The sequence below is a fragment of the Olea europaea genome, chromosome 23 (assembly GCF_002742605.1).
Source record: "Olea europaea var. sylvestris chromosome 23, O_europaea_v1, whole genome shotgun sequence".
NCBI classification, from domain to species: domain Eukaryota; kingdom Viridiplantae; phylum Streptophyta; class Magnoliopsida; order Lamiales; family Oleaceae; genus Olea; species Olea europaea.
The window spans coordinates 11,216,457-11,231,032 of record NC_036259.1 but is presented as its reverse complement, the minus strand read 5'-3'; the positions used below and the strand labels follow the sequence as shown (position 1 = coordinate 11,231,032).

Genomic DNA, 14,576 nt, shown 5'->3' with positions numbered 1-14,576 from the left:
AGTATATTTCCTACTATCTTGGCATCCTGCAAAATTGGAATCAGAGTAACCGATGATCTTCAATTGATCCAATCTCCTATATGTGAACATGTAGTCTTTTGTTCTCTGTAAATACTGCATGACCCGTTTGGCTGCTTTCCATTGATCCATTCTTGATTTACTTAATTATCTTCCTAGTATCCCAAAAATGTATGCTATATCCGGACGCGTACAAAGCTGAGCATACATCAGACTCCCTGTAGCTAAAAAATAAGAATTTTTTAGCATTTATTTAATTTCCAAGTCATTTTTAGGGTACTGACTTTAACTGAACTTGTCTCCTTTAACTACATGGGTGTCACTTGTTTTACAATCTTGCGTATCATATCTTTTAAGTACCTTTTCGAGATAACTCTTTTGTGACAACTTAAGAATATCCTGAGAACGGTCTCGGTTCCTAATACAAAGAGGCGTTACCAAGATCTTTCATCTCAAAATTCTTTGCTGGAAATCTCTTGGTTTTGTGCAATAAGTCTATATTGTTGCTGGCAAGCAATATGCAATTGATATATAAAACCAGAAAAATATACTTACTCCCATTGAACTCGTGGTATATACAATCATCGACCAAATTCATCTCAAAATCAAAGTAAGATGATCACTTGATGAAACTTATAATACCATTGACGAGACGCTGTTTGAGTCCATAGATGAATTTCTTTAGTTCATAAAACATTTGCTTTGCATTACTCAATACGAAGTTTTTTTTATTGTACCATATAAATTGTTTCATCAATGTCATCATTGAGAAATGTTGTCTTAACATCCGTCTATTGTAATTCAATATCGAAATGTGCTATCAATGCCATTATACTCCTAAAAAGTCTTTCGAAGAAACCAGAGAGAAAAGTCTCTTTATAATCAATGCATTCTTTCTGTATAAAGCCCTTTGCACAAAATGAGCCTTATACCTCTACATCACCCTTCGAATCCCTCTTGGTCTTAAATATCCATTTGCAACCAATGAGTTTCGCACATTCAGGGAATGAAATAAGATCCTATACATCATTGTCCTTCATGGATTTTATCTCTTCATTTATAGCATTGAGGCACTTTTGAAGATTAGAACTTTTCATGGCTTGATGGAAGTTGATCGAATCATCTTCCACTATTCCAATGTCAACTTCACATTTTTGGAGAAATACGATGTAATCATCCGATACTGTACTTCTCCTCTTTCTAGTGGATCTTCTTAATGATATTGATTATTAAGGCTGTAGAGTTTGTTCTTTTGGAATAATTTGTTGACTTTGAGAGGGAGATACAACAAAATTATCTTGATCCTGAGTTGCTTTTTCAACAATGTCAGGGATAGAATCCTGATTATTGTCAACGACAATTAGAGGAATTTTCACTAGGTATGTGAACATAGATATTGCTTAGTGCTTTCTAGGATTCATAATGTACTTTAGAAGAACCAAATTTGGTTAAATTTATAGCATAAAAATAAGAAGAATAGTTTTAGTACCGGTCAGGTTCATCAAGTAAATGTTTGTTCGTCGATCTGATGTTTTTATGTGCATCCTCAGATAGGGTTTTTGTACTCCATGTGCTGAATGTAAGAGGATGAATAAGATTTTGTTTTAGGTAAAAGAATATTGTAATGTCAAATGTTCTTCTATTTAAGTCCCGGAAGATTACTTATCGTAATGACATGCAGTTATGCACTGTACTAAAAGTAAATATTTTAAACCCTCTTTATTACTTAGTACGACACTAATAATTTATTGCAATAAAATATAATACTGATGAAGAAGGTGCATAATGCCCTATTGAAGGATGTATCAGGGGTGTTTCTATATGCTTTTAGCTTAACTTTACTTGATAATATATGCATTAACCTAAACTGTATGTCTTACTCATTTTCCTATTTTTCTTTTAGTCTTGTTTGCTATTGTCAAATTATACTGGAAGAGATCATGATGCGATGTATCACTAGATTTACCTAATGTTTTGGTCTCTTAGTTTATCAATTAATCTTGTTTCTGTGATCAACTTGTTGATAACAATTGCACTGTGTCCTTTTCTTTTTCTAGTTGTCATGTGTAGGATCAGTTGTCCAGGAGGAAGATCGTGAGGGAGCCCAAAGAGGGATATCTCTTTCTTATTTCACCGAAGCCTATTTTATTTTTTCTTATTGCTTGTAATTTTGTTACTTTTGATATTTTTTATTGGAATAAGAAATTGGGTTATCCCAATTCAAATGTGTTATAACACTTATTAAACTCTGGTTTACTTTATAATAAGAATTCTGCTTCAGTTTCTTCTATTTCTCGTGATTATGCTTCATATAAACTTGCTAAAAGTAAGGATTCACTACAACAAAAACTACATTTCGCAACGGTTAGAAAACGTTGCCATAAACCTTTTACAGCATTCGGGCGTATGTTGCGGGTTTTGATGTTGCCGTAGAGTAGAAGGTTTTCACAACGTTCGATACATGCTGTCTTAAAGTTTTTCGCAACATTCAATGCGTGTTGTCTTAACGTTTTTCACAACATTCAATGCATGTTGTATTAATGTTTTCCGTAACGTTCGACGAATGTTGTGTTAAAGTTTTTCGTAACATTCATTGAACATTGTCTTATGTTTTCCACAATGGTCACTGATTGTTGCGTTAAGGTTTTTTGCAACGTTCGACACATGTTGTCTTAAGGTTTTTCGCAATGTTCAATACATATTGTTATAAGGTTTTTCGCAACATTCATTGAATGTTGTCTTCTTCTTTTTCTTAACGTTCTTTGAATATTGTGTTAAATTTTTTGCAATGTTCTCCGACCGTTGTCTTTCTCTTTTTCACAATGTTCTTTCAACGTTGTCTTTACTATTGAGTGAATGCAACACTTTTAGCTTGTTGCCGTTTCTATTTTTTTTTTAACGTTGCCTATTTTGTAGTCCTTCCTTGTTTATTGTCCTTTTTTTTCCTTTTTCCGTATAAAACATTTTCCCTTGTTGTTGTCCTTTTTTTCTATTTTGATATAAAACATTGATCATCAAAATTAAAAACAAACATTATCTACTGATGCACATGTATTTGAAGACTATGAAATAAAAATTATAACTTCATTATGAAACATTTAATCCGTACACAACAAACATAGAACAAGTATTACTATTGCTTCTTTAAAACACCTCAATAAACACTCTAATCCATCGCTCAAACCCTTATCTTTTACTACATCCACAAGAATAATCTCAACACTCAAACCCTCAGGCTCCAAAGCTTGAAGCTCCTCCAGAGTAGCTATATCTTCATACAGTTGATTTTGTGTTTTTATCTTATCGATGACGATAATAGTAAGAACGGTACAAGTTATTGCTGAATCAACAACTTGTATTTAATGGACATTATTTTTTTTATGTTCAATTCTCCATTTTGTTATCTTAATCATGCATGGACAACAAATTTAAACAAGTGCCCTATGCAAAATTCGATAATATCTTCATAAGTAAATTGCATATGTTAATTAGAAAATCACTTTCACCATAATGATACAAAACCCAAAATGATAATCCACAATTACAGTTTACAAAGTAACATAATTTCTCTCATCTAACAGTATTTTTCTGTTATAATACACAGGTAAGCATAGTACATGTTTATAGCTGGGTATATTAGTATAAGCTCTGAAAAATTTATTTCGGCTATGATAAGTAAAGAAAAACATCTAATCACACATTTTTTCATGAATGCGTAAAACAAAAAGAAAAATACGAATATGAAAATATAGAAATGAAGACATAAATACATGCAGAAGTATAAAAATTCATGAATTATCTTCGTCAAATGAGTCTAATGCTACTCTTTAGCCAAGTAACAATACTTTCCATGGCTTCATTAAGAACTCAAAATTCATCAGTAGGTCTATATATGGTCAAATTACCAATATGCACTTCCTCAACCCAAATCTTCCAACTATCTCGTCCAAGTGGCACATGGTGTACCTTTGCGAATGGAACGATTGATGCAATTTTCCCTTCTGCTACAATTTCTTCCTCATCATATCGGTACCAATGCAATAGTTGACACTTTGAATTTTCCAAATGTGCACTACCTCCCCGGATACCACTTCCTTGTTGGGACTACAAATTTGCAGTAAAATGAACATATTTCCTTTAAAATTAGTATACTATAGACTGAATTTATATTGAACAAACAAATAAATAATATAAGATACATAACCCGAGGAGTAAAAGCACATGAACTCATGTCTTCTATATTCTTATTTTGACTCTGTAAAATAATACAAAAAGTAAAAAGTTATTCTACGTACTAACTTACTTAAAGCAATGTTATCATATTATATATAATGATAAAATACATAACTCGAGATAACTTTAGAAGCGCTTAAACTTTTTCTTCTAGTGCTCCCACCCTTTTTGACTGCGTTTGTAGTTGGCTTTCAAGTTCTCTCACTCGAGATTTGCTTTGAATTCGTCAATCAACTTTTGATGGTGTAACTCCAGATCCAAATTCCTTTACTCTTTCACGATGTTTATGACCTAGAACACGAGCAACAAAATCATCGCGAATAGAATCTTCTGGTGGTTTATTGAAAATTTATTGGGCACAATTTTCTATTTTTTCTGCACTTCTGGAACTTAAATTTTATACTAGCCTGTGATAAATATAACAAGTTTAACTATTATTGACAAAATGTTGATATTATACACATACTAAAGTTTTGGCAACAGCTTCATTTATAGGTTTTCCATCCTTTCTAAGATGTTCATGAGTCCATACTCTAGTTCGTTACCCTTTTATGTCTGGATACCCCTTTTTTTTGGTAATATAAATCAAGTAATTTTATATACGCTAGCATTGGACATATGCTAGAAACTTGATATAAAGTAAAAGGAATGAAGTTAAATAAGAATATCGTTACAGACGGGTATATATAAGTAAAGATAGTTTGTATGTGTACCAAATCATGAGCCATATGTCGATAACCCTTTCGACCTATAGCATGTAAAATCTTTTGATTGTTCTCATTTTGCTGAACTTGGGAATTTTCTCCTATTAAGAAAACAAAAAAATTGAAAAACAATAATCAAATAATTTTTAACTTAATATGAAAGTACAACTTACTTGAAAGTCAGTAGAAAGAGTATATTCTACAAATTTTTTCCATGCTTCTTCAGAGTTTACATTCTTCGATCTAAGAAGGAAAATAGCGCGTGTTCTATTCACAGATAATGCTGATTCAATTCTGATTTCTTTTCTCAATCTTGACTTGTATGTCCTCTAATACTTTCCTATACATTGAAGTGTCATTTTTTTATGAAAATCACTAACATTAAACATTTGCTATATTTTGTGCACAAATATAAGAAATGATGTCATTAGAAAAAAATACATGATAAAAGAAATTAAATTTATCTTATTTGTAAATGTACCTTTATGAAAGTCCAAAGTTCCATTTTTTTTCATGTCAATTACCGACTGCCAATCCTTAATTACAATAGGCAAATAAATAAGATTTGAAGCTCAAATCCCTTTGAATGTATCCCAAGTTCCATCCTGCAAGCATGATCAAACAAGATCAAACTAATTAGTGTCTTGAAGTTAATAAAAAGGTGAAAATATATGCTAAGCCTAAATACAATTTACACATACATAAATTAGTGATAACGTTTATCCCTATTCCTTTCGCTGACTGCCTGAAAAGAGGCAAACATTTGTGCAAGGAAGTCATATGGTGCTCCCCCTAAAAGGCTACTGGCTATTCCAACTGGAGGCCATAAATTTAAACAGCAGTGCATAAGCAAAGTAAGACGACGAAACAAGAAGTTATCAATTCAATGATAATGTATAAATATCACAAGCAAGTACAGGTTGGAATGCTCTAGGGTGCCCCTAAAAAAATGCAATAACATGTATAAGAAAAGAGTATCAGCGAATGATCCAAAATTATTCCAGATACCCCAATAGTCATTATAAGACTTATGAATGGGATTAATATGATACTTGAAGCCAAAAAAATAAAAATGCCTCATGAAGTGAATATCTTAGTCCGCAATAAAGGGTACAAGAAATCAAAAAGAACATTTCAAAATAGATTTAGGATCAAATTTTCATTTGAAATGATATATGAGCACATATATAGTTAATCTATTTTGATTTCAAAAGTATCTTAACGTTATAAGCTTATATTGCTCGAGAAGAAAGATTATGTGAATTAGTAATTGCAATCCATGAAACATACATAAAGATATATGATAAAAGATATTCAACATATTAATGGAGAACAAAGTAACATACCATGATATATTTTAATATCCAACTCCCATCTTTGTAGCTTTATCGGGATGGTAATTCAACACATTATCTACCGTATATGATTGATCATATCTAGATATAGGATCATCATCATTGTACCTTCAAAAAAAAAAATTGTTGGTTAGATTTTAGAGTTGTATTTATTAGTTCAAAAATGCTATTTGTACATCACCTTTTTTTTTACATCAATTTTCACACTATTATTTTAATCGTGGACCCCACCCACTTGCACGTGTGTGTGCTATGAAAAAAGGTGTGAAAAAAGTGTACGTGTAGAATGGTTGTTATTAGTTTGCCCTAATAAGAAATTCAAATCCTGAAATATTAACAAATAATTTAATCAAAGGTGTTCCAGTATAGTAATTTGTCCCAAGTTCATTAAAATCCAACCAACATTGAAATATACCTGAATTGATAGAAGTATTTCCAAGAGACCTATTCTCCATAATATTCTCAATGAAGCTTCTGCATAACCATATGCCATTATGTAATTTATTTCCATGAGAAGCCTCCCTAATACATGGAAGTAGCACAAATAGTTTGGTCACCACTAAAATGGAAGATATAATAAAGAAATCAATATCAGTGTGAGACCATGCTCACTTAAAATAAACGGATTTACATAACAAAAGTCAATAGATAAAACATATCCAAGTGCTTCACAATAAGCACAAGAATCATCCAACCCGAAGTATAAGCAGAAGTTAGCGAAAGTACAAAGAGATCTCACCACAATCCTTTGTGAAATAGATGTTGGCAGGTTTAATGGTTCTCAACTGCAACAGAAAAATAGATGTAATAACATTCTAGAAAAAGGTTCGACGAAAATAAAAGTTCCATTTTCAGATACATGCACACTTCAGCTTTCCTAAAATAATCAACTCTGCCCAGGTATTCGTACACTAATTTCGCATATGGGTTAAACATCAATTTGTAATTGAAAAAATTATTAATCAATTAAACATATAAAATGACCCAAAGAATCGATTTTCAAACCCCACAATGAAAAAGTTAATAAGAATAACAGAAATAAAGAAGAAGAAATGACAACATCATTGATGATAATAACAATAGTAGTAATAATAAAAGTAGTACAGTGCATTAGTGCTAATAATAAGAAGAAATGAGAACAATAGGTGAAAGAAAGCACTAGTGTTAGATAATATTAAAAAATTTAGCTAGGCTTATCCACTACCCATTTATTGTAAAGTCTCGCTCCCTGCAATATCTCCAGCAAATGTTGTCCTTCTCATCACATTCAATGGGCTTTTCAGGATCAAAACCCAAGTCCCTTCTGAATTTAGAATATTTCCATTGCTTATCTATGTCGTTAATCGTGATTTTAATTATTGCATTTGCAAAACAATGTTACTCATTATGGGATGTTGGACTCACTCACTCTAGACATGTTGCATATTTTTTGTGCATTTCAAGGAATCAAAAAATAATGAAAATATTGGATTATGACTATCAGATCAGGAAAATAGTATAGGAGCAATTTGAAACATACAAGTTCCAAAAGAATATTTCAAAGGAACATACTGTATCAAGTTCCAGGGATACAGGTTCAAATGAGCATGCCATTCATTTAAAAAATAATCAAGTTTTTCTTCCTCGTCAACATTCTTCAACACAATCAAACTAACGTAAAGCATCATGCCGTCTTAATTTATCATAACAACTGCTAGCAAGTAAAGCTAAATTTATTTAAATGACAAACATAACATCAATCTTCCTCCTTCAATATATTAAAAAGGCAATGTGCTTGTGTGAATTTACAAATACCCCAAAGCATGCAAGGTGATAGATAATAGATGATATCAAAAATTTTGATAATTTACATAATTTCCCATTCGACCCAATTTGACATATATTCATTCTCTTGGTATGGATTTGAAAGTATGCACTAAAAACATAACAAAAATAACAAATATTCAAAAGAACTAAGCTTCGGCTATGAAATGTTGCATACTCCATGAAACTAATTTCTAAAAGAAACATAAAATTAATATTTGCAATCTATTTTAAAGAAGAAAAAGAATTTGTGTGGATGCAGATATTGGCATGTCACTCTCTCTAAAGTAAGAATTAGAACTACATACAGATTTGTACTTTTCCATTCACAATGTCATGGAATCTTAGTTATATTCAAACAAATAAAACAAGCAAACATAAAATAGCTATGCTTTACATGTAACCTAAATTCATGGCATATAATTCAATTATGAAGGGATGAAAAAAAAAAAGAACTGGGGAGAAGAATTCTAGTTTGTACTTCTGCAGTTGTACCAGTAGTTGGAAATTTTATCTTCCCAGTATTAGGATCCTTGTAAAGATGAACCAGAAAAACATTGCTCACCTCATGTCAATTTTAAGGACTAAACAAAGTACAATAACACGAAGATAATGAAACAATGTATTAAGGAGCTTACGTACCTCACCAATAGAATAGGAAGCATGAACTTTCTCAATGATTGCTCAACAGCTATTATAAAATTAGGTAAAATTACTTCAAGTATGTATTCTAAAAACAAAAAAACTCCTGAAAAAGAAAAGTTAGATTAGAAAAGTAATTGGGGTATCTAGATAAAGAGATAACGTGTTGGATGTGACTGCTAAGAAAGGGAGGGAGACGATGTATACCCAGGACAACAGATCACGAAAAAATGCAAGTGTTGTTCCTAAGCTGTGAAATTTTCATTAGGCTAATCAGAACTTTTCATATCATTCTTGCTTAGACACGTCACATTTAATTATCGTGAATTAGCCCATTAGGCATGTTTTGTGTGCTTAATTAATATTGCTTAATTCACTTATCTGAAAGCTTGTACGATAAGACTAGACAACTGATGTGCATAATTCAAGGTGAATTTTGGCTAGAAGTGACTACAAGGATATATAGATGACAATTAGTAAGTTGAGCAGACAAAAAACGAAGAGGGAAATGCACAATTAAAATGTAGATTTAGATTTAAGTGATTAAACAAAATACTTGCATGACTGCTAAAAATTGGTTAGACAGGTTGTTTAACCAACAAGGGGAGCATAAGTGTAAGACATGAAAGAAATGAGAGACAGAAAAAAATTCTACTGTTTCATTTTTTCCAAAATCTGTAGCAAACTTTCCGTCTCACAACTGAAGTTGTCTTGGAAGGGATTTAAGGAATAAAAAATGTCATATCAAAGGAAAATCGGAATAAAGATATGTTGTAGTGTGACCCAAATTCTATTGGAGTTGTATTCGAAGTGGTCCTGGGTAGATCAAATTAATGGACCGAGAAATTTGTTGCCGAATTTTCGCTAGTTTTTCGCCACCTACTCGCTCGAGCGAAACCGACAAATCTGGAATAAAGAATTGTCATCCGCTTCTCGCCCCCTATTGCTTGATGCTGCTTGAGCAATGATGCTTCTCGATTTTTCACATTTTAACGCATTTTGGATTTCTATTCATCTACAACTTGGTTTTCAGAGTTATATATATATAGCCAAAATCTGTAGCAAACTTTCCGTCTCACAACTGAAGTTGTCTTGGAAGGGATTTAAGGAATAAAAAATGTCATATCAAAGGAAAATCGGAATAAAGATATGTTGTAGTGTGACCCAAATTCTATTGGAGTTGTATTCGAAGTGGTCCTGGGTAGATCAAATTAATGGACCGAGAAATTTGTTGCCGAATTTTCGCTAGTTTTTCGCCACCTACTCGCTCGAGCGAAACCGACAAATCTGGAATAAAGAATTGTCATCCGCTTCTCGCCCCCTATTGCTTGATGCTGCTTGAGCAACGATGCTTCTCGATTTTTCACATTTTAACGCATTTTGGATTTCTATTCATCTACAACTTGGTTTTCAGAGTTATATATATATAGCAACTTTGTATGACAAAGAGCTTGACCAGCAAGTTACATTTGAAATAGCACTTATATTCTCACTGGTTGTCCGAAAGTGTGTCATTGGATGATCACTTAACCATATTCAAAGAAATCATGGTTGATTTGGACACACTGAAGGCTAAGTATGATGAGAAGGACTTGGCGTTGATGTTGTTGTGCTCTCTCTTGCCATCATGTGTGACTTTTGGAGATAATGTTCTATATAGTGGGGATACTTTCATTTTGGAAGAGGCCAAGATAAGGCATCTTGCTGGAAGGACCTAAGAATCAGGCGAAAGGCCATGGTGTTCGTGGAAGAAATCAAAACAAGAATTTTGGTAGGATTATGAGGGGCATATCAAAATTCAAACATACAGGAAATGTGTGTTAATACTATAAGAAGAAGGGACATATTAGGGCTTATTGCTATTCTTTGAAAAATATGAATAAGGTTACTAGTGCTATTGATAGAAGAAAGTAACCTATTAACTCAACAGAGGTTGATGTTGTGGAAAATGCGCAAACTAAAATAGAGCCTCTTGTGATATCTGACATGGATTCCAAATCTTGTGAGGAGTGGGTTTTTGAGTTGGCTTGTACTTTCATGTGTCCCAACAGAGACTGGTTTACAACATATGAAAAAAGTTTCGAGAGGTGTAGTAATATTGGGAAACAACGTGCCGTGTAAAAACGTTGGAGTTAGTATAGTCAGAATTAGAATGTTTGATGGTGTTCCATAATTTAAGTGAAATCTCATATCTTTAAGTTCACTTGACTCAAAAGGTCATAAGTATACTGGCGAAGGTGGAGTTTCGAAGGCGACAGAGCACTTTTGTTGTCATGACGTGACAGAATAACTCTGCAGAGCTGTACATTTTGCAGGGTTCCATAGTTACACGGGATGTAGTAGTCTCTACTTTTTATTTGACTGATGAAGAAGTTACTAAACTTTAGCATATGTGACTTGGGCATAGAGAGAGAATGACATGGCAAAATTGAGTAAAATAGGACAGAAGACCAATAAGATGAAATTCTATGAGCATTGTGCCTTTGGAAAATAGAAAAGAGTCAAATTCACTACAAGTAGACACAACACGAAGGAAGTACTTGAATATATCCATTCAGATCTCTAGGGGTCGGCTAGGGTACTTTCAAGAGGAGATGCTTATTACTTGTTGGCAATAATTGATGATTTCTCCCGAAATATTTGAGTATTCTTCTTAAAATAGAAGAGTTATATGTTTGGACCTTCAAAAAGTAGAAAACAATGATTGAAAAGCAGACTAAAAATTAGGTTAAACGTCTACGCACAGATACTAGTTTGGAGTTTTGTTCATATGAATTCAATAGCTTCTGGAGCTCTGAAGGAATCTTGACGCTTGACAGTGCCCAGAACTCCTCAACAAAATGGTGTGGCAGAAGGAATCAATAAAACCTTGATGGAAAAGGTTTGGTGTTTGCTTTTAAATTCTGGGTTGCCTAAGAATTTTTAGGCTAAAGCTGCGCTACAGCTTGTTTTCTGATCAATCGCTCATCCTCAACTGCCATTGGGAAAAAGACACCTGAAGAGGTATGGTCTGGTAAACCTTCATATTATACTGATTTGAAGATTTTTGTGTACCCTACTTATGCTCATCTATATAATAGGAAGTTGGAGCCTAGGTCTAGAAAGTGTGTCTTTCTTGGATACAAATCAAGTGTAAAGAGATATAAATTGTGGCGTTCTAAGATAAGAAAGGCAAAAATTAGTAGAGATGTAGTATTTCGTGGAAATTCTAATAATCTAGAAAAACAAAATCAATTAACTCAAATGGAGTTGAAAATTGGTTAAGGAAACAATCAAATGTTAAATAATAGTCCTATTTCAGAACAGACTAGTTTAGAATTGATAGATAGAAATACTTTGCCTACATTTCCAGCAGTACCACAATATTCTATTGCTAAGGATAGACCTCACAGACAGATTAAACCTCCACAAAAGAATGGGGAAGCAGTCTACATATACAGAGGCAATCAATTGTAGAAAGAGATGAAGTCATTAAATAAAAATTGTACTTGGGACTTGGTGAAATTAACAAAGGATAAAAGGGTTGTTTGCAGGAATTTGGTGTTCAAAAGGAAAGAATGGACATTAAGGACTGAAAATGCTAGGTATAAGGCTAGATTGATAATAAAGGGCTACTGTTAGATTCTAGGTGTTGACATCACAAATGTGTTCTTCCCAATTGTAAAACACAATTCAATTTGAAATTTACTTGGGATAGTGTCAAAGAATGACTTGGAACTTAAATAGACGGATGTCAAGACAGCATTTTTGGATGGAGAACTTGATGAGATCATCTACATACAACAACCAAAGGTTTTCATAATTTTTGGAAAGGAATACTATGTGTAATTGTTAAAGAAGTCCTTGTATAAATTAAAGTAGTCACCAAGGCAGTGGTACAAATGTTCGATTCATTCATGACTACTCATGGTTTCATCATAAATAATTATGATAGTTGTGAATACTTCAGAAAGGGAGATGATGGATCGATAACATTTGGACCATTTGAAGTAACCTTATTTTAACAATGTTGCTCACGGCTTGTTTCCTAGCTCTTTAGATGGCTTATAATGAACGGCCCACTTAATAATGCGTTTGAACACTTATTAGGCATCGTCCCATTATTACACCTTAATTGTATCTTATATATGCTGCCTCCCTTTGGCTATAACTGTGTATGTTATTTCTTTGTCTTCTCCTTTTAGTTAAAATAGACACTTGCTTCGTGCTCTCTTTACTATGCCTTTCTTATCAATTTTTTGGCCTTTGCGATTGAAATAACATCCCTATTGTGTGTTCCAAGACTAGAAAAAGAGGCAATAGAGGCGAAATTTTAGCAACGAACATATTTCATTGCTACTACCAACGGATTAATAAAAAATTAGCAATGGATTATTATTTTATCATTTTAAAAAATTATATATTAAATTACCAACAAAATTACCAGTAAAAGTCTTTCGTTGATAAAAGTATGTTGCTAATCCGTTGGTAAAATATAAAAATAAACAAATAAAATAATTCACTAATGAATTTTCCAACGGATGATTACGTTGAAAACTATATAAAGAATAAAATTATTGCCAATTAAAAATTTTGTTTGTAAAATTGTAAATTCCTACTTTTATTATCCCTACCCTCTTAAAAGAGGAAATTCTCCTCCACTGTTCATTTATGAAGTATTTTTCATTTCCCATTAGTTCTTGCACTAAGGACATAATAGCCTCTTGGTATGCTTATTGTATATCTTTTCCCTATGGCCAAAGTCGATGTGCTACCAAAAGCTTTCATTCTATCCACTTTCAGGAAAGGAAAACCCTCCATTAACGCAAATTTTACTTCTTTCTTCTCGATTGTTGAATGAAATTCAAAAAAATCTATTGGAATTGAGACATATACCTGTAATTATAATTCTAATGCATTCAATTTCTTCCTTCTGTAGATTTCTTCCAATTTTTTGAGCTATAATGCAAGAGCAGTAGCTTCGATTTCGAGTTTTATAGGGGTATGTGGTAGTGGATCTGTAGGTGATGATGATTGACGAAGGTCGCAGTGGAGGGAGCAATGGTAGGTGTTTTGGTGAGGGTGAGATGGTAGTACGTTGGGCTAGGTTCGGTAGGAAAGTATACATATTTTTGGCATGATGTTATCTACGAATTTCTATGTATTATTGTGAGGGTAAAGATGGTAGTATGGTTTTTGTCCTAATATATGAAGAGTTACAATATTATTATGCTTACAACTCACAATAACTATTTAGTTCCTTTTCATTTTTCATCTTTTCAGAACTCTATTTTTTTCATTAAGTATAAATTTTTGTCCTCTAAAATAGTTTTCCATTTCTTTTTCTCGAATTATCATTGAAATAAATTCTTATTCGTTGAATATTGAATCTGAATTTTTTTTTTTTGTGGATAATACACGAAAAGTAAAATAGAAGATTGGATATGTTAAGGTATATGTTCAAAGGTGAAATGTCCTCGCTGGTTCTCAGTCAAAGCTAATTTGATGCTCTATTTTGTCAAGCTTTTATAATCGACCTTCAGTTTATCCTATAACTTTATGTATAAATAGTTAAATTGCATATTTTGTTTTTCATTTGAGTGTAGAAAAAGGTGTTAACCATTGAGGAAAATGATAATTGTTTAGTCTGATGGAGAATTGGACATGTGATGTTTTCTATGCAATATTAGACAGGCTTTGATGGTATTATGATATCAAAATTTTAGTTCCCTTCTTCATAATATTGTCCAATGCAATCCATCATTCCTACCAAACATGCTACCATTTGTTATCAGCCTAAACATAAATTTCGGTGTAAAAAAACATATGCCATCAATTGCAA

The 14,576-nt window shown here is 32.6% G+C and overlaps 1 long non-coding RNA gene across 11 annotated transcripts; it reads right to left on the bottom strand.

Annotated features, from left to right (window-relative positions):
- Positions 1-3,765: 3,765 nt before the first annotated feature.
- Positions 3,766-13,897, bottom strand: LOC111372382. 11 transcript variants are annotated; one of them, XR_002698753.1, is made up of 8 exons: positions 13,631-13,897; positions 7,050-8,861; positions 6,726-6,832; positions 6,302-6,418; positions 5,437-5,560; positions 5,129-5,295; positions 4,965-5,056; positions 4,231-4,542 (listed from the first exon to the last, which is right to left on the bottom strand). It is a non-coding gene; the product is annotated as an uncharacterized LOC111372382 (long non-coding RNA). The 11 variants fall into 11 exon arrangements; XR_002698756.1 differs by having other exon boundaries at positions 7,050-8,804; XR_002698757.1 differs by lacking the exon at positions 13,631-13,897 and adding an exon at positions 5,657-5,771 and having other exon boundaries at positions 7,050-9,756.
- Positions 13,898-14,576: the final 679 nt, after the last annotated feature.